This window comes from Eumetopias jubatus, unplaced genomic scaffold, assembly GCF_037043125.1.
Source record: "Eumetopias jubatus isolate StellerSeaLion01/CBP00866 unplaced genomic scaffold, mEumJub1_p1.0 scaffold_9, whole genome shotgun sequence".
NCBI lineage: Eukaryota > Metazoa > Chordata > Mammalia > Carnivora > Otariidae > Eumetopias > Eumetopias jubatus.
Window position 1 is genome coordinate 56,295,507 of NW_028274815.1, and position 20,059 is coordinate 56,315,565.

The 20,059-nt window shown below is 39.1% G+C and overlaps 1 pseudogene; it reads right to left on the minus strand.

Annotated features, from left to right (window-relative positions):
- Window positions 1-15,584: 15,584 nt before the first annotated feature.
- On the minus strand, window positions 15,585-19,733 carry LOC114218888 (transcription elongation factor A protein-like 8; annotated as a pseudogene).
- Between the last annotated feature and the right edge of the window lie 326 nt (window positions 19,734-20,059).

A 20,059-nucleotide genomic window follows, 5' to 3' on the forward strand; every position in this document is an offset into this window, starting at 1 on the left:
GCAAAACCTACCTGTCCTTCAAAGCCTAACTCATATTCTCAACCCCGAGGCCCTCAGACCACTCTCATCCGTGATGCTCTCACCTTGTCCTCCACTCGCCTTCACTTGGCACTAGGCAGTGTCTCCCATGGCCCATGTTCTAACCTTTCACATGACTGCATGCTTTATCTCGTTAACCCAGGGGTCCTTAAACAGAGGCATGTGTCAGAATTACCTGGGGAAGTGTTTTCAAGGAACAGACAGCAGGGTGGCTTTGCTCCTATTTACTCTATTCATAAGAGTCAGCATGATTCCAAAGCAACTCTACTGTGAAAAAGCTCTCTAGGTGATTCTGGTGAGTGGCCACCCCTCTTTTACCTCACACCACACATTGGGAATTCTTGCACAGATCATATTATGAGATCCTTGAGGGTGAGGGCAAGGGCAGTGTCTGACGTTTCCTTCTGTTTTCACATGGCTTACCTCATCACTTGAGTTTGGTGAAATGAGTATTCAATCAAGACGCATGGACTATTTGAATGACTAAATGATGACTGATTGAAAAAGGTAAAAAAAAGGGGCATCTAGATGGCTCAGTCAGTTAAGCATCTGCCTTCAGCTCAGGTCATGATCCCAGGGTCCTGGGATCGAGCCCCACATTGGGCTCCCTGCTCAGTGGGGCACTTGCTTCTCCCTCTCCTCCCCACTCGTGCTCTCTCTTGCTATTTCTGTCACTATCTCTGTCTCTCTCTCTCTCAAATAAATAAATCTTTTTTTTAAAGGCCTCTGTAGTGGCCAATAATTAATTTTCATTCAACTTCTATTCTTATTCCATGCACTCACACTGTACCTATTTGCTACAAATTCGGAAATGTCTGACAAATCTACTTGTTGTATGTATAGGAATGTAACCACTGATAGTCAAAAATTAGTTAAGAGGTATCAAATATATTGGAAATATGGATGACCTCTCACTTGTCCCAGAGCACCAGATCAAGGATTCCCCTACCCATCCCAGATGTCATAGGCATTGGAAAATCTGGGAGTATATCCAGAGGCACTGTCAACATGAACCTCCAACTGCCAGGGAGCTACCTCAAAGGCTGTTTTGACATTCTTCAAAAATCTTCCTAACAAGGCTGAACTGGAATTGCTTTGAATCTTACATTAAAGCAGGTGCCACCAAGCAAGTAACAAAACCAGCAAAGGATAGTGCATTACAAGGATCAGTTCTAGCAATTAGATAGAATAATATGGTAGCCCAGATGGTGTACTCTGTAATTCTGACATTGCAGGAAGGTCTGCTTGCCGGAAATCTCTTCTCTCCTGAATTGTCAAGGAATCTATTGCAGCAGTTCACTAAAATGTAGTGGGTTGTTAACAAACAGCAATCAGGCATTATTTACATCTCATAGTGATTGACTTGTCATGTTGGTTTTAGTTATACATCAGGGCTTTAAGGGAAAGAACGTAAGATAAGTTTTGATTGACTAAGAGACACTGGCAAGGGCAGTAGGGCTAATTATGGCATGCCAGTGGAGGTTCTGGCTGGCAAGAACATGAAAAGACTGAGAACCAGAAAGAGTGAGGGGAGGGGAAGGGAAGGTGCTGAAAGAAAGTGATTTAAGAATTAGAGGGACTCAGTGTCAGCTTACAAAAAGCATCGGGAACATCGATGTGCTGTATTTGGGATTACGAAAGTGGTGTTCAAGGAAATTGTGTGAATCTAATTCCCAGGACCTACAAGAGACCAGCCAGCATAAACCTCCAGATAGGAACAAAGTCTGGTTATTGTTCAGAAACTACTGGTTTAACTCACAAACATAGACCATCCACCACAGATGGGAGTCACCCAGTGGACCTGTTTGCTTCACTCCAAACTTCTGCATCACTCCTCTGGACTACTAAGACATGCTTAGAGTAAGTGGACCTCTCTTAGTTAACCTTTATTCCTCAATGAACCTATAGCTACAGTTTGACATTTCATTGAGCTAAACTCACATCACTGGTACTGCTTATGCAGAGAACAGTTTCTCTACACTGAATTGAAAAAAATAAGAAACCCCTGAAGAAAAGCCAATGAAATAAAGAAAGAGAGAGAGGGAAAGAGGAGAAACAAAGACAGAAAGAAGAAGGAAGGGAAAGAGGGAGGAAAAAGAGAGGGAAGGAGGAAGAAAGTAGGAACCCAATGTTCCAGTCATAGTATTCCTATGATTTGGGAAGGATTCCTGGGGGAAGGTATGGCCTGAGTTGAGTAGAAATTGACAGCAAGAGCCAAGAGGCAGAAAGACAAATATGGATCCAGTCTTTCTCATGGCCAGTCTAAGGTTCTAGTCTTGAGGGCCTTCCCCAAATCCAAAGAGTGTCTCTCCCACCAAATATTTATTAGTTTTGTCAGCTACTGCCCGGGCACTACTTCTGTCACCAAGGTCTTTAGAGTAGATGTGCTCAGAATCTACCTGAGATGCTGGGAATTAATGATTCTAGCAGTAGTCCATTTCTTAACAGAAACCAGAATTTTGTGACCCCTAACTTCCCTATCAAAGGAAGATCTTGTGTAAGCTACTCTATTTATGTGACTATACCAGGTCTCTTCCGAAGAGGGCCAGAGTGAATTCAGAACTGCAAAAATAAAAAGCTGGGGCCTCTGAGGGTCATAATTAGGGAGGAAAATTCCTGGGCAATGAGAAAAGACTGAGTTTTTTACTATTGTTATTTACCTGTATATAAGAGGTCCCAGCTGTACTAATCTCTTATCGTGCTAATCTCTACAACTCTTATCCTTGAAACAGTCCCTTCACATTCTACCTATTATCATGAGCAAGCACATATATTTTAAGTTCTGGAAATTAACTTATTTAAAAGCAAATCATGGTGCCCATTTTATTAAGAAGCCGTGATCCACATCAATGCACAGTGAAGTGGTTCCATGAATGAGCTTCAGGCTTATCAGTTCTGGGTCTGTGTCCAGGCTCTGTGGTTACTCACCTATGTAACCGAGGAAAAGTTCTATAAGATGGCTAACTCTCAGGTCTTCATGTGTACAATGCAAACAATAAAGAGCTACCTTATAGGAAATGTTTCATGGATTCCATAATTTAAGTGATATTTATTCTGATGGTAACTAAGTCTTGCAAGGTCCTAGAATTCCTTGTGGTGCATTGGGCCAGGAGTCCAAAAGCCTAGGTTCTGTGACCAGCTCTGCCATAAATAAGCCATGTGGCCTTTGTTTTATCCTTTCATCCATTAGGTTTTAGTTTCCTCACTTGTTAAATGAAAGTCCTCAACTAGCCAATGGTCTACTAGCCAACTAGAAATACACTGATTCTTTTGTGGAAGATAGAGTTTTGAAAAAAGTTAGAGAAATTGTGATCACCATAGAGAGGTCATGTGAGGGAAGTGATGCCTTCTGGAAGTCTCAAACAAAGATCATCGTGATGACCTTCTTAAAGGCTCAATTAGATAGATATGAGTTACATACTTCACCCAAAGGGAGACATTTAAACATGACATTTCCAAAATGTGAATTCCATGTCCACCTCACCTGCTGGGCCCTTGATAAACCATCCCTCTTTAATGGTTGCTAAAAAGTGGATACAACTCCATCTGACCCACCCCCCCCCCGCATTGTTCTCCCATCCCCATCCCTCAACCCCATCAAAATGAGCCATGACCTTCTGAAGAATTGTTTTGGTGAGTGGGTTGGGATGTTCATCTAATCAACACTAGAGGGTTCAAGAAAACCACCGAGGTCTAGCGTTAGGGAGAGAGTATAGGTAATTAATTTAAAAAATGTGATTTGGACAGAATTTCAAGATAGACACAAACATCATTTTTATCAATGATGATGACAAGGGATTAAATCGGAATCCCACTGGGTGTGGTAGTATGAGGAGGAAAAACCAGAGATACTTTTTCTGAGGCCAAGAGCTCTAAAAAAGCTGATATAAAGTGTGACCCTGAAAGGACTCTTCAGACCTGAAGTGTAGATGCTTAGTAGATGTTTACCCAGAAGAATTCTGAAATTTGCACTTCTCTACAAAGAATGTGCCCATGGAGAGATAGTTCAGAAGTAACAATTTTCAAATAATTCAAGAAAACAGTAACAAAAGAGTATTCTTGATATGTATTCTTACTTGTTTTAATCTTCCTGGCCATTAAAAATCAGAGATCAAGAACCAGCAGGTAATTTACAAATTAATCTGTCCAAATTCCTGATTCCTTATAGGCATAGTTTCATCATAATTTACCCATGAAGAACTAAGACCCTGAAAATATTAAGTTGAAGGTACATGGTTACACCTGTAGTTAACAATGAATGGCAGGGGGAACTGGAAGGTATAAAGTTTGTTGTTTTATAAAGGCCTTTAATTCCTGGAGACTTCTTGAAATCACTTTGGTAATCACCTGAAAGAATTAGTATCAGTTTAGTTCTTCAAGGCACTAACCTAGATCAGTGCTTCTCATACTTGGACATGCATCAAAGGTGCATGTGAAAAGAACCTGTGAAAACACAGATTTCTGGTCCCTAGCCCTATAGATTCTGACTCCATAGATCTGGGGTGGGGCCTGAGAACTTGTAATTCCAACAATTTCCCAGGGATGCTGATGCAGCAGATCTGGGAATGGCCTAGATTATTTCTTGGAGTCTGTTTCTCTACATCATTTGTTGGGGTCTAACTTTTGATGACTGGTAGGCTGCCTCGGTCCAACTTACTGTATCCAGGGCAGAGAGGAGGTAACTTCCCACACAGGTTGAGGAAATGTGGTATCAGTTCTGTGCTCAGTAGAAAGAGGTCCATAGAATGATGGTGTAAGCAGAGTCGGGGGAGCAATTCAACTCTAACACACTTTCAAAAGAGCTGAGGAAATGATGCATGTGTTTATCTGCTTTTAGAAGGTTTTGCCTCAACCCTATACTGAACCCTATGGGGTCTGGAGTAGGTGTTATTATATCTTAGAAATAATACATGGTTTCTATAAATGTCTTGCTCCCCTCCCTCCTTCCTTCCTCTTTTTCTTCCTTCCTTTTGGAATCATTGAGTTGAAAATTAAAAAGAACATACTAAATTAAATTGACAAAATACAAGTTGGAACTCATCTCAAGGCTATGTACCTTGAAGGCTGCCATTCTGTTTTTCCTGAGCTTTTTGCTAATGGGAAGGAATGGAGATCCATCTTGGAATTTTCCCAGCATCCTTTACAGTGGTAACCTCCTGTGACTAAAGCCCCTGCCCTACCCTATCATTATATAAGACTTTAGGGTCTGGCTAGCACAAAGACAAGGACAGCCATGAAAGTCAGTGTTGGGGGAATCATCCATCTCACTGTCAAAGGCATGCATCACTCTGATGCTTCAAGCCCTATATACACACATCATTTTGTGTGATTTATGGCCCTAATTAGATCCCAGTGGCAGTATTCCATCAGCTAACAATGCATATCCTAATCACCTTTTCTTCATACAAATGATTTCCTTAACTTTGCATGCATAACTTAACAGCTTTTATTTTAAAAACTCATGTTAACAGCTTTCCTGTGGTAACCAGTAGGGGTGCTATGATAAGAATCTAATTTGCTGTAAAAATGACTCATTTGTCAAATAAGCATTAAAATAATTGTTCCCCTTTTGACTGTTACCCTGCTGTTTCCAGTCATTTTCCAAAACTAAATTATTTACTCATTTGAAAGTTCAGCTGTGCATATTTTAATTGATATTCCCTCATAGGACTCATATTGTTAATGACAATAATTAACCCGAAAAGGCTGCTAAATAATTATGCTGGAAAGATATGAAGTATTTGCACAGAAAGTAAAATCAGCATTTGAAAAACTATCAAAATGTAAAACTTTCATATTTTATGGCAAAGCACAGTAATAGTTCATAATCAAATTAAAGAGAGAAAGAGAAAATGTAGATTATATGATTTGATGCAGAATATTTTATGTTTTCAATATAGAAAAGTAGTCTAGCTAACAAGATTACTCTGTCATCTCAGTAAGCTCCCAATATTACTATTCTATCTGGCAATATAAATTGTTCTCCAACACTTAGCATGACTTGAATGGGAGCAAACTAGCTCTTAATAACAATACCTAACACATATTCACTGCCTCTCTGTTAGATAAATCTCTCTGTGATGGGCTTAACAAGCTCCACACACTTCAAACAGAGACACAAGCACTAGATAGACCATACCCCTTTCCCCAAGAATGCAGCTGCCTCTCAATTTGCCGGGAAGTTCTCAGTGGAAGTGGTAAGCCACTGGGACCCAAAGAGAGCCAAATTCAGAAGAGCAACCTGCTGTCCCTGAAACCCTGTCAAATCAGACAAAGAAGGAACCACAGTGAGTCTTATACTTATTAATGTGTGATCCTTCCTGGCCAGTCTACCAGGTTTCTAGCCCCTAGAATCCCACAAGGCTGACATTCCCATGGTGATGGCTGAAGACCATTTACCCAAATGGACAGTTAGGACTTCTACACTCCTAGGAGTCTTAAAGTAGGGGTCAGGACCTGACTATGTATGTTCCACAAATGCTTTTGAACTAAAGCAGAAAACAGTTTTATAAAAGCCACAGAAGTGCTAGGGCTTCAGTTAAGGTCTCCACTGGTATATTGATATATGCCTCCTAGATGGCAAGAAGAGCCAAAATGAATATCAAGAAATGCCTCTGTCATTGCTTCAACTCCCTTTATTTTTACCTTACAGTTGATATCACTGGTAGCATGATAATGTTGTAATAAACGTGATAATACTTGGTATTTATATAGTTCTGTTTATTTTTGCTCACAGGTGCAAAGACTAATGCTAATGGAAGGAGGAAGAATAACTTATGAATACACAGCCATGCCTGACTTCCACAAATATCTCCTGCAAGCATTGAATACATGGAATAAATGGATGGGTGAGTATGGTGCTAATTATGCTTGTCATCAAATAAAATTGCAACTTGCACAAAGAATGAGATTTGATTTTAACATACATCTAGATTGTTCATTTGTCATTATCCGTGTCACTTCTTCAATAGTTATTCTTTCCATAAACATTAATTTAGCAGTCACTTTGTGCTTAGTACCCACAATATAGTGGCCAACAGGACAGACAGAGGCCCTACCCTCAAGTTGCTTACATTCTGGCAGTTAAACCAAAGGATATATGAGTAAATTTATTTCTAGGCAAGATGGTGAAGAGTGACAATATTTTGATGCAGTCCCTCTCTCTAAATCTGTGGAAATAATATAAAGTAATAACTGAGCCCAATAGTTAAACATTCCTGAACCAGAAATGCAAAGAAGTACACTTAGCTAGAGCAACTGGCCAGTTGGCCTCTAGGTGTGGAGGCAAGCACTGGAGTCAGAAATTTGACTCCATATAAAATGAGAGGTTGAAATTACAGGACTGAGCAGAGACTCCACTAATGATGAAATAAAACCAGGAGTAGGGGTGGGAGACTTCTGCCCTATTTTGCCTACCTCTATGGCTGTGGCTTTAAAGGGCAGAACAGAGGCATATTCAGCTTCACAAACAAAAACTGAGCTCAGTCATCCACAAATCAGTGCCCGGACCTGTCACATTCCAAATATCATCTTAAAGAGAAGTAAAAAATACTATTATTTTAAGACTCAATCCTGAACTTGGGGCAGAGAAAGCCAAGGGTAAGGTAGAGGAAACCACAAACCCCAGAAACCCACTAGACAAGGAGAGGTGATCACAGAAAAAGAGAAATATAGCTCAGGTGGGGAGAACCCACTCAGAATGAGCCTATGTAACAAAATTTTAAAATATATGAGGTAACCTACTGCTAAGAGAGACACCTAAAAAATTAGCACTAGGAATGTGAATTCAAGCAAGATAGAATTGATTTTATGGAATAAAAGACTTTAAGTTAAAGGTACTCAACTGAAAATGAAATAATAGTCTTTGTTTAAAAGGGAGCAAAAAATTGTGAAACAAGAACAGGGATAAACAACATCAGAACATGAGTCTGGAAAAGCATTATTAGAAATATTAGAAATAAATATAGTCATTAAAATTATAAAAGAAACTTATAGACAGGACAAAATCAAGAGCAGAAATCTGGAATTGGAAGACATTATTTAAGAATTTGTCCAGAAGAAATTATAGATTATAGACTGAGATCATTTATAATAAGAGTCAGTAAACTATGACCCATAGGCCAAATCCAGTCCTCTGCCTGTTTTTGTACAGCCAGCCTGTGATCCAAGAGTTATTCCTACAGTTTTTAAACACTGGAAAAGAATCAAAAGAAGAATATTTTGTGACACATGAAAATTATATGAAAATTTAATTTTCAGAGTCCATATATAAAGCTTTATAGGAACACAGCCACACTTATCTGTTTACATATTCTTTATGATCACATGTGTTTATTACTACAATGGTAGAATTGAGTAATTGCAATAAAAAGAGAATGGCCCCAGAGCTTATTTATGTTTACTATCTGGCCTTTTACATAAAAGTTTGTACATCCCTGATATAACATCCCAGTTTAAGAAAGAAAATGGCACATAACCTATATTTGAAGAAATAATGAGAGTTTTCCAGAATTAAAGAAATATTTGGTAGTGAGAGAGATTTAATACTCTGCTTCTTGACTGTTCCTTATTTTAAGAATATTGATGGGCATTTGTTGGGCCATCACTGTGTTTTACAATCTAAGGTTCACAGCCAATTGTACTATCTCACTGAACTGACCAATTAGACAACTCATCAATCCAGTCAACCATCTGTTGTTGGTTCACTGAAATGATTGTTAAATTTTGCTCAGTGACATCCAGAAACTCAAATCTTATAAATATCAAAAACTCTCTAGGCTCCTACCCATCCATCTCACCAAATTTGTGTCCTCTCCTGAGACATTACACTATGAGTTATCTTGCTCACTTAATTCCTACTGTCAGCCATGCCTTTCTGATAGTTCATGTTGTTACCTTTCAAGATGCAATCTTTTAAGATTCAGCTAAGACATTATCTTGCTCACTCAGTATTAATTCTGCAAATATTTTTTCAGTGTCTGCCATGTAGCAGGTGCTCTTCTAGGTGCTCAGGAGATAACTAACAACCCCTACCTTCAAGGATCTTACTACATTTTATAGTCAAGCAGATAATTAAAATACACAGTAATAAGTTCTGAAACCAGGAATAGAAGAACAAATGAAAAGCAATTAACATTTGGGGGCTTGGTGCCATCAAGGCAGCTTTCTCAAGGAAGATGGAACACTAAAGATGAGTAGGAGTTAGCTGGACAAGCATGGTGAGGGGTAGGAGAGAGAATTCTAGGCAGAAGGCATATCATGTACAAAGGCCAGGGGGTAAAAAAAAAATGCACAAAATTTCAAAAAGTGTGTGCAGCTGGAAACTAGAGGCTGACTGGGGATAGTGGGGTAGTCATAAAATGAAGCTATGAAGCAAATCAGAACTAGATCATTAAGAACCAATTTTAAGCCTTATAAAGAAACCTGGAGGGGAGCCTGGGTGGCTCAGTTGGTTAAGCATCTGCCTTCGGCTCAGGTCAAAATCCCAGGGTCCTGGGATCGAGCCCCACATCGGGCTCTCTGCTCAGCGGGGAGCCTGCTTCTCCCTCTGCCCCTCCCCCTGCTTGTGCTCTCTCTCACTTGCTCTCATTTGCTGTCTCTCAAATAAATAAATAAAATCTTAAGAAAAAAAAAAAGAAAGAAACCTGGAAATTCTCCACACGCATAAGGGGAAATAGCGCATTAGACAGAGAGTCATGTGATCATATTTGAACTTTAGAAATAAGTATTTCTCTGGCAGCAGCGAAGATTGGTGGGGGCAAGACAAGCACAGTTGCAGGTAGAAAAGTTTGGATGCAGGAAGCTGTAGGACCCAAGATAAATGAGAAGAGGGTTGGCTAGCACAGGTAGACATGGTAGAGAAGATTTGTCAGAGCTGTCATGAAAAACAGGAGAAAGAGAAAGAGTTGACTGGGAAAGTAGGAAAAAACCTGCTAAGCATATCAAGACTGAGTAGGACACCAAAATTTAAAGGGTAGCCATGGCATTAGGTAAATAAAACCAGTGGAAGCTAAAACGAGGAACTGAAGCAATAAAGGAACTTCGTGGTTAGGGGGGTTACTGGGTCATCAAGTGGATGATATCTTCACCCCGGATGATGGATCCAGGGACAGAGAGGAAGATTTAGTCAGACATCACTGTCTTCACTCATAAAAAAGAAATGACACAGAAGGTGAAAATGTGTAATAAGGAGAGGCGAGGAGAGTAAACTGGATGGCAGGAGTCTCAAAGGAAGAAAAGTGATTATATATAATAATGGCAAGATCATAGTCTAAAAGGGACCCTGAAGGACTCAAGAAGATGCTAATAGTATCCCCTAGACTGGAGTCATGTCATGTGGAGTGGTGAAAACTAGCTGCAGAAGAAGCCATCTGCTTAGGGGAAAGCCAGGTTTTTAGCTAACTAGGATATAGATTCCAGTCTATGGAAGAGATGGAGAATGCATAAGAAAGAATTTATCCCAAAAGGGGATTCTAGGAGGCAAAGTAGAAAGGTTTGGAAGGAAGAGAATTCCAGAGACATTGGGTCAGTTCAGTTTATATCATTCATTCATTCATTCAGTACCTTCCAAAGGGTACACCATGTGCTTGGTGTTGAATTTGTATATATGGAGAAGACACGGACTCCTTCCCCAAGACATTCTTCATCCATTCATCATAAGCTACACTGGAGTTCCTTCTGAGCAGCCTCTCCACAACTTCATGGTGGATGCTAAGACTACTGGGACATTTCCAAGAGGAGATCGCAATTCACCGCCACTCTCCAGAGCAAAGACATGAGATGATGTCGGCACTGACTTCATGAGTCTCCTTCAATGGTTCCAAGGCAATCAGAGATAAGGCAGCATAAGCTGCTACCAAAGCTCTGTACCAAGGCAAGAGAAGGGGAAAGATCCTATAACAGGTATTCCAACTTCTTAAGGTGCCAACAAATGAGCAAAATGAAAAACCATTAACTTCACCATCACAGGAGTAACTGCTCTGCTCATGTGAACAACTTCTTCACCAGATTAAAAGCTCCTCAGAACCCAGAATTGTGTCTTATTTTACCTAACTATACTTAGCACAGTACCTGGCACATAGTAGATACTCAATAAGCATGTGTTGAGCTGAAACAAACTGAACTGATATTTGTATGATATTTAACAGTTGACCAAGGAGCTTCACACTAATTATTCCAGGGTTATAAAAGACTTTTGCTAATAAAAGACTTATTCTCATAGCTCTACTTTCTTGAATGCTCCCTACCAGATAGAATCAGCATAATTATTTGCCTTATTTTACAGGTGAGAAAAGTGAGGCTCAAAAGTTAAATGACTTGTCCTGGGTTATAAAACAGGCTACTGGTGGACATAGTACTAGAACCTGTTAAAGCCTGGACAGTTTGACACAAAATATTGTGGTGCACAAGGAATTCATTCCTTAATGGTCAGTTAGTGTATTATAATAGTATTGACAGTATATTATTATAATAGTACTGTGACAGTATTGATAGTATATTAATGCTAATATATAAATATTAACAATAATCAGGAGTGCACTAGTTAAGATAAGCACCAGGGGTTGTATATAAGTGTTGAATCACTAAATTGTACTCTACTCTTACACTGTATGTTAACTGACTAGAATTTAAATAAAAACTTAAAAAAAAACAAATAGAATAAAAAAATAAATAAAAACAATAATCATTTACTGCCCCTCTATTCCATACCAGGTTTTACCTATATAATCTATAATACAAAAACCTATAGGATCGCTATCATTATTCCCATTTTATACATAAAGAAACTCAGAATCAGAGAGGCTAATTTATTCAAGGTCACAGAACAAGAAAGAGATCTATTTCAGCTCCAAGCTCAAGTCTGTCTGTAGCCAAAGACTGAATTCTTTCTCATCCTATTCTGCCTCACAAATCATCTCAAGTCAGCCCCTGAATGCTATCTTGCCTAAATCTTCATCTTCAGTGTTCTGAAATTCCTGGCCAGAAAGAGTTTTGGCAGTTTTGTTATATGAGTGCTGAGAGCCAACCATACTTACTGACCACTATTCATTATTACATATGGGATAAATAAAAAGGTGAACAGAAAACAGAAAGAAAGGGTATTTATTCATTCTTTCTGCCTTTCATAAATATTTAGTAGGTTTTCACCATGTGCTGGTCACTGTTCTAGGCACTGGGGATGAAGAAGGGAATGAAACAGAAAAAATCCTCACCCTCATGGAACACATATTCTAGCAAGGCCCTGTCCTCTCTGTCCATAATACCCATAACCAGAAAAAAAGTCCCGATCCACTCACACAGAGACGTCCCTACCTCTGCAAATGATGCTCATGCTCTTGGGCCCCCAGTCTGGAAGAGAGGCAGGCCATTTTTTAACCAGAGCCTGTGTGAGGATGTCCAGGGATTGGATTTTTACAGGGCCTAGAAAATGATACCTACACGGCCATTTGAGAGAATTTGCATCCATCATTTCCATTAGTCAGAGGGGTGTGCATATAAGTGAAGAAAGCAGATGGTGAGCAAGCCTCAAAAACGCAGAGGCTAAACCACACGTGCTCAAAAGATATACTGCTCTACTGATTACAGCCTCAAGTTTACTGTGTACTGAACTAAGGGTTATGTTGGGATTGTGCCTCACAACCTCAGTCATCAGAAATGGTTGTGTTTCCTTTTAAAAGGCTGTAGTAATGCTGCTTTTCCCCCTCCTCCCACAAGGGCAGTCCTCCTCATTGCCAAGCCTATTTTTATGGTTCATCTCCAAAACAAGTGCAAAATAGTGTTGGCCCCAGATGAGCCCTCCCTCTTGCCGGCCACTGGAACACCATCTGCAAGTTGAGTGGGAACAGTAAACACTGCAGGTTAAGTAACTCATTACTAATATTTTCCTTGAGCTCTGAAACTTTTTAAACAAACAACAACAACAATTGTATCATAATAACCTTTCAGAGGTTAACAGCCAGCAGGTGGTCCAGCTCAGTCCAAATGCAAACCAGACAGCTGTTTGATTATAAACTGTTGATTCTTATGGAGATCTGGGGAAAACTTCTTGCCGAAAAAGGGTCTTCTCTTAAAAATCCCTAATGAATCAACACATAAATGTCAAAATGACAAAAATAAGGAAGTGTGTCATAGACTAAGCATTTTAATGTCCCTTCTGGCTTCCTCCAGCGTGTACTCTGGATCTAGCCACATTTAATGGCACAGATTCTTAAAGAGGTGGTGCACAGCATGAATTTTTATGACTCAAATAAAACTTGGAGAGGGTCACTTTCTCTGCCATAGTCAGTGTCCTCGGCAGATGTGTGGAAGGCTCATGTTTCAAACCAGCCACCCGTGCCAGTGTTTTACCTGGACCCAAAGGCTGTAACGGGAGTGCACACGTGACAATGTGAGGAAACCCTGAGGTGTGCAGCATTATCCTGTTTGTCTCCAAGCAGGGATTCCCCTGGGAAGCCTTGGCAAAGCCAGAGAAAATTCCAAGGGCTGAAAAAATGGTTTGAGAATGGTGGATGAAAAGTTTCTAATCAAAACCTTATATTAGCACCATACAGCCCCATGGATTGATGGCTAGGACTGTTTTCTTCCCTTGATGATGAAATGGGACAAAAGAAAATCATTCCCTAAATCAGTATTTAATTACTGGTCTATTATGTTATAATTAGAAACATTTCAGAAAGCTCAGAAAAAACAAATTTTACCTTTTTATACTAAAATCTGCAGTGAACAATGAAATACAAAACCTTAGAACTCCAAGGAAAAAGAGCTATAGAATGGCAATCACCCATGTTTTCTTAAATAAAAGAGAAGGAACAAAAATGGAAAGTGTAGAAAACAGAGTTTCACAGCTCCCAGTTTAGTTGCAATAAACTGGCAGAAAGATAAGATCAAAGAATGTGTAAAAAAAATACTTTTTGGTTTGACCTATGTTTGAGGGAGTTTTCTGACATGACCTTATAAGCAAGCAGTGGCAATGAGCCAAATCCCCAGAGGTAGGATGGGAGACAAAAAATAAGGAAGCACCCAAGATATTAAGCAGGTCCTTGACACTTCTAGTTTATAAGAAGAGGAATATGAGGATGGTAGTGCTTCATTTTGATAAAATAGAGTGTAAAGCCTTTTGAGGGCTTTTTATACCACATTAGAACCAGGCTATGGCCGCTTCTCAATTCCGGGGGGCTCTGAAGGTGAAACAGCTATAATTTAATAAATATTCATTGAGGATCAACATACAACACATAATCTGTTAGGCAATCTGGAACTACAAAAATCAAGACAGTTTTGACCACCTGCTGCAGATTTCAATCTCCAAGGAAAGAAAACCCCATGAATAACCAGAAGATAAATCATAAAGGCATGCAAACTCTCTGCATTTCATTATCATTGTTTGTTATAATTATTATTTAGTTTGGGAGCATCCAGGAATGCTACACAGGGAGACAGACTTTGAACTTGACCTGAAAGATTGAGAAGGATTTCAATCATGAAGGTTAATTCCATAGTAAGCTAAGAAGCTAAGGTTGGTTGGGATTCTTCTCATGGTTCATGCAGTTATATTCAGCGGGCATCTTGATTGGACTGGAAACAACCAAGGTTTTACTCTCAAGGTGAAAGTCTTGATGAGAATGTCTAGAAGGCTGGGACCTGTCTCTCTCTTTCCCTCCATGTGTTCAATTTAGGAGGGTAGCTGTATCTCTTTACCTGGTGGCTCAGAGCCCCATGACAGCGAAAGCAGATGATGCCAAGCCTCCTAAGACTCAGACCCAGGACAATGTCATTTCTGCCATATTCTGCTGGTCAAAGTAAGTTAGAATCCAGGTTCAAAAGGAGGAGAATGGACCCCATCTCTTAAAAGGTGGAGAACATTATTGTTTAAGGACCAGAGAAATTATGGGTGACTATCTTTACAGGAAAACAACCACATTTACCCACTGAAATTATTTGATATTTTTTTAATCTGTAATAATTGCCAGTTTTATTCCCCTGGCTAAGAGATCTAGAGGTAATTCGAGGTTTACATATTTTTTATAATTATTCTATGAAGAATTTAGGTGCCCCCATTACCCTTAGAAGCTGGTTGCAAATTATTTGACTCTTAATTATAAAAATTTAATTCTTTGTGTGTGACATGACATGTATTCATGAAAAAATATATATAAGCAAAAAGAAAAAAGCTCACACCTCACAGAAATAAGCAGTTAAGTTTTTGATATATGTATGTATGTATACACACACCCATGCATACATACAATTTGGGATTTAATCCTACATATGTGAGCTGATACTAAATATACTGCTTTGTAACCTGTTATGTTTTACTTTACAATATAAAATGAATATATTTTCATGCATATATGTGAAACTTTCCAATTAAACAGACCTGTATAATGGGTCAAATACAGAATCCAATGAGATGCTAGTAACAAGGAAATGATCTAAAACAAAATTCTACCAGATGATTAAAAGTCAAACAAAGGTCAAAGATACATCAGAAAATACTAACAGAAAGAAAGCAGGGGCCAGATTTTAATATCAGACAAAAAAAGAATTCAAGGCCTAAATCACACAGGATAAGGGCAGCTGCATGAATGTCTTTGCTTCCAATGCATCATCACAAACTTGTTTCTTACTCTTCCCCAAGCTTTTCCAACTCAGCTACTCCTCTTATCATTTCTTCAGGGTCCAAATGCCTCAAGGGAGTTTCCTCTTTTTTAATTTTTTTTATTATTAACATATAATGTATTATTTGTTTCAGGGGTACAGGTCTGTGATTCATCAGTCTTACACAATTCACAGCGCTCACCATAGCACGTACCCTCCCCAATGTCCATCACCCAGCCACCCCATTCCTCCCACGCCCCACCACTCCAGCAACCCTCAGTTTGTTTCCTATGATTAAGAGTCTCTTATGGTTTGTCTCCCTCTCTGGTTTCATCTTGTTTCATTTTTTCCTCTCTTCCGCTATGATCCTCTGTCTTGTTTCTCAAATTCCACATGTCAGTGAGATATGATAATTGTCTTTCTCTGATTGACTTATTTAGCTTAGTATAATACCCTCTAGTTCCATCCATGTCGTTGCAGAGGGCAAAATTTCATTTTTTGATGGCTGCATAATATTCCATTGTACATATACACCACACCTTTTTTATGCATTCATCTGTTGACGGACATCTAGGCTCTTTCCATAGTTTGGCTATTGTGGACATTGCTGCTATAAATATTGGGGTGCAGGTGCCCCTTCAGATTACATTTGTATCTTTGGGATAAATACCCAGTAGTGCAATTGCTGGGTTGTAGGGTAGCTCTATTTTCAACCTTTTGAGGTTTCCTCTTTAAACCCCTGGCAAGGTTGGATCAGCCCTCCTCCAAGCTTTCCCTCTGCTCCTGGCTTACGCCTTCCGAAGGTTGAGGATTTCCTTCTGCCTCCTGTGGTACATCTTCTGAAGGGGGCTCTGCATCCACCTTTGGTGTGTTCTGTGGTTTTCCTTCATTTTCTTCACAAGACTTTTTGCTTGTTGAGTACTTCACTGTTATTTCTTTTGAATAAATTAATCCTGAAATGATCGGGGGCACTTTTGTCCTTCTCCAGCAATACAGAGCTGCTATAAGGAAACAGGCCCTGGACTATAAGCTAGTTGATATATTTCTTAAGTCATTTTTAACCTATAGATTATTCCTCCATATTATTTTTCCTCTTGAAAAAAATTTTTTTGTTTATTTAAGGAATCAGTTATCCTCTAGAGTTTCCCAGAGTCTAGATTTTGCTGATTGCTTCTCCCTGGGTTTTCTAATATGTTCCTCTGTTCCTTTTATTCTCTGAAAATTGGCCATTAAATCTAGATGCTTGATCAGATTCTGGTTTAATTTTTTTTCCCCCAAAATAGAAATGTGTACCTCCATTAGGAGGCATAAAACCTGGTTGTCTCTTTTATTGTGATGTTATTGGATACTGATGATCATTACCTAGATCAGGGGTCTGCAAACTACAGCCTATGGACAAAAATCCAACCAGTGCACCCTGTTTTTATAAATAAAGTTTTACTGAAACACAGTCATGTCTATTTGTTTACATAGTGCCAGTGGCTGCTTCCACACTCCACTACAGACTTGAGTAGTTGCAACAGAGACTAAAGGGCCCACAAAGCCTAAAATATTTGCTATCTGGTCTTTTACAGAAAAAGTTTGCTGACTCATCCATTTTGCAAAAATCGTGATTTTCTAATCTAATTCTACCATTTCTTCTTTTTATTAACTGAAACATTCCTATAAAGAGAAACTTCTTATCAACTACCTGGTTATCACTAGGAACAGGATACATGCTAGATTCTTTCTCTCTACTTACCAGTTTTTAATATAAGGTAGCTTCCTAGTATTCTTCCCAAAGGCAGCCAGTGAGGCATTGAGGGTATTTCTGTGTGTGTGTGTGTGTCTGTGTCTGTGTGGGTGTGGGTGTGGGCGTGGGTGTGGGAGCGCGCGCACGCGCGCGCACACGCGTGAGCATTGTTTTAAAGTACCATTATGAACCCATGGATTTAAACACATTCTGTATGATTAAATCAATTGCATTCAAATGCTTAAAATTGTTCCTTCTTTTCTAAGTAGTTTATTTAAATTGTCTCCTGAGTCTTTTTAAAATAATCCACGTATTATTGAGAGTTTTCTTACTATCTGGTCTAACAAGATGTTCCTGGCTAATCCTGCACATTTCTTTCCCCATACATGGAATTATCCATTTCTCCAAGGAGATGTCATCCCTTGGTAAGAAATGGTATTTAGTGAACAGAATCCAGATGCATAGGGGTACACATCGATACTGGGGTAATTATTATTTCCAAGTCTTTTTTGAAAATATGTCTTTTTTTTTTAAAGAAAGAATATTACAGTTTTACACTGATTCCTCTGATTCAAATTCAGGACTATGGGATTTTTACTTTATCTCATTGATCTCACATTTCTTCAAATAAACTACTGTGAAAATGTCAACTTAAAAAAAAAAAACAAAATAAAAACTCATTTGATTTATTCCATATCAGCACTATCACCAATAATATGATTACCAAAAAGTTTAAGATTTTTTGTGTGTGGTTATTTTTTCTATTGGAGTATGTTCCACTGGTGTTATCCAATCAAATCACTGTTAGAAAGTTAAGCTTATGTTTTTGATGAAAAAGGACATTTTGACATGATCATTTCAAAACAACTGAAATTACTGAAGCATTGTTTTTATTTCCAAGTAATATTTGCAACAGAAACCAGGATCCCCACCCAATCTCTGAACCACACCCCCAGACAGGATTATGGATGGGGTGATGTTCAGAAATGAGGTGTGTCCATTGCATACATTACAAAAAAACAAAAACAAAACTATTTCTTAAGAGGAAATATCATGTTCTTTCATTTTACTTTTTAAAGTACGAATTCCTTAGGAGGAGTCATAATCCAAACTATTACTAGTAATTTACCCTTTCACATTAATGGGCTCTGCTAGGAAGAAGGGAAGAAGTTTCAAGTCACTAACAAGGGAAGGGGAGTCAAAGAAGAATGCAGAGGAAAAGAGAAAGGCATGAAGATCCTTATATTGCAACTCAAAAATATTTCTTTTGGTGCTGAATCACTATATTGTACACCTGAAACTAATATCACACTGTACGTTAACCAACTGGAATTTAAATAAAGACTTAAAAAAAAAAAAAAGGTTTCCTCCACTCCAGCAACCCTCAGTTTGTTTCCTGAGATTAAGAGTCTCTCATTGTTGCTGGAATGGAGGGGGATGGGAGGGATGGGGTGGCTGGGTGATGGACACTGGGGAGACTATGTGCTACGGTGAGCGCTGTGAATAGTGTAAGACTGATGAATCACAGACCTGTACCTCTGAAACAAATAATACATTATATGTTAATTTAAAAAAAAAGAAAAAGAGTAAAAAGCCAAAAAAAAAAAAAAAGTTTCCTTCATCTTACTTTTCCCAAGGGTCACCCATTAGAAGGCAACCAGATAGAGAAATAGGAGCAATTTCATGATAGTCAGCATTCTTAAGCTTCCTTTAAATCACCAAATTGCTTTTGAGAGATGTGATTTCTTTCTTCATAGGTATATTTCTGCTTCCTTCTTTTCTCCACACTTTGTCACCAACTAGACCCCAAGACCTGCCCACCTGCTTGTACTCACCAACCTTTGTCCCACATGTTTCTTTAAGCTCTTCTTTCCAGTTTATCTCTTAACTCAGGCAGATGGAAAGCAAAACCACCCCTCTAGGAATAGTGACTGCCCTGACAAGACCTCCAGCCTGCCCAGAGCACCCAGACCAGTTTGAGTTTAACCCTGACTCACGTCTACAGACAGACAGACCATGGAGTGACCTCTAGAACGACCAACAACTACCTTTACTTCATTATAATACTAAAATCTATGTCCAAGGAGGAGTATAAGCCTCATTTACATAACACACAATGTGTGTATAGGTATGTTTCCTTAAGGCGCGTGCACAACCTTATGCCTGCCTCTACATCCAATGACAAGGTTTCCCTATCCAAATATTCATCCTGAACCTAAATAAAAGGAACCCATCTGCCCTTGCTCTGGGAGTCACAGTTTTGGGAGCCATTTCCCTTGATCTCCTTATTTGCTGCAAATAGAAGTTTTCTTTGTGTGACAACTCAAGCTGGTATGGTTTCTGACTCACCAAAAAGCGAACTCATGTTCGTTTCGTTACACCTTCCCCTGCCTCCCGCTCTTCCCCTCTATGCCTTGAGCCAGGGATTGCCAAACTATAACCAACAGCCAAACCCAACTGCCACCATTTTTTGTAAATAAAGTTTCATTAGAACATAGCCAGGCCCATTTGTTTATATCTTGTCTATGGAGGCTTTCACACTCTAATAGCATAAATGAACAGCCCAGAAAGAGACTGTATAGACCACAAAAACTAAAATATTTATTATTTGGCTCTTTACAGGAAAAGTCTGCCAACATCTGTTCTAAACTATGGGATGACACTAACTTCAACTTTTTTGGGATATGGCTC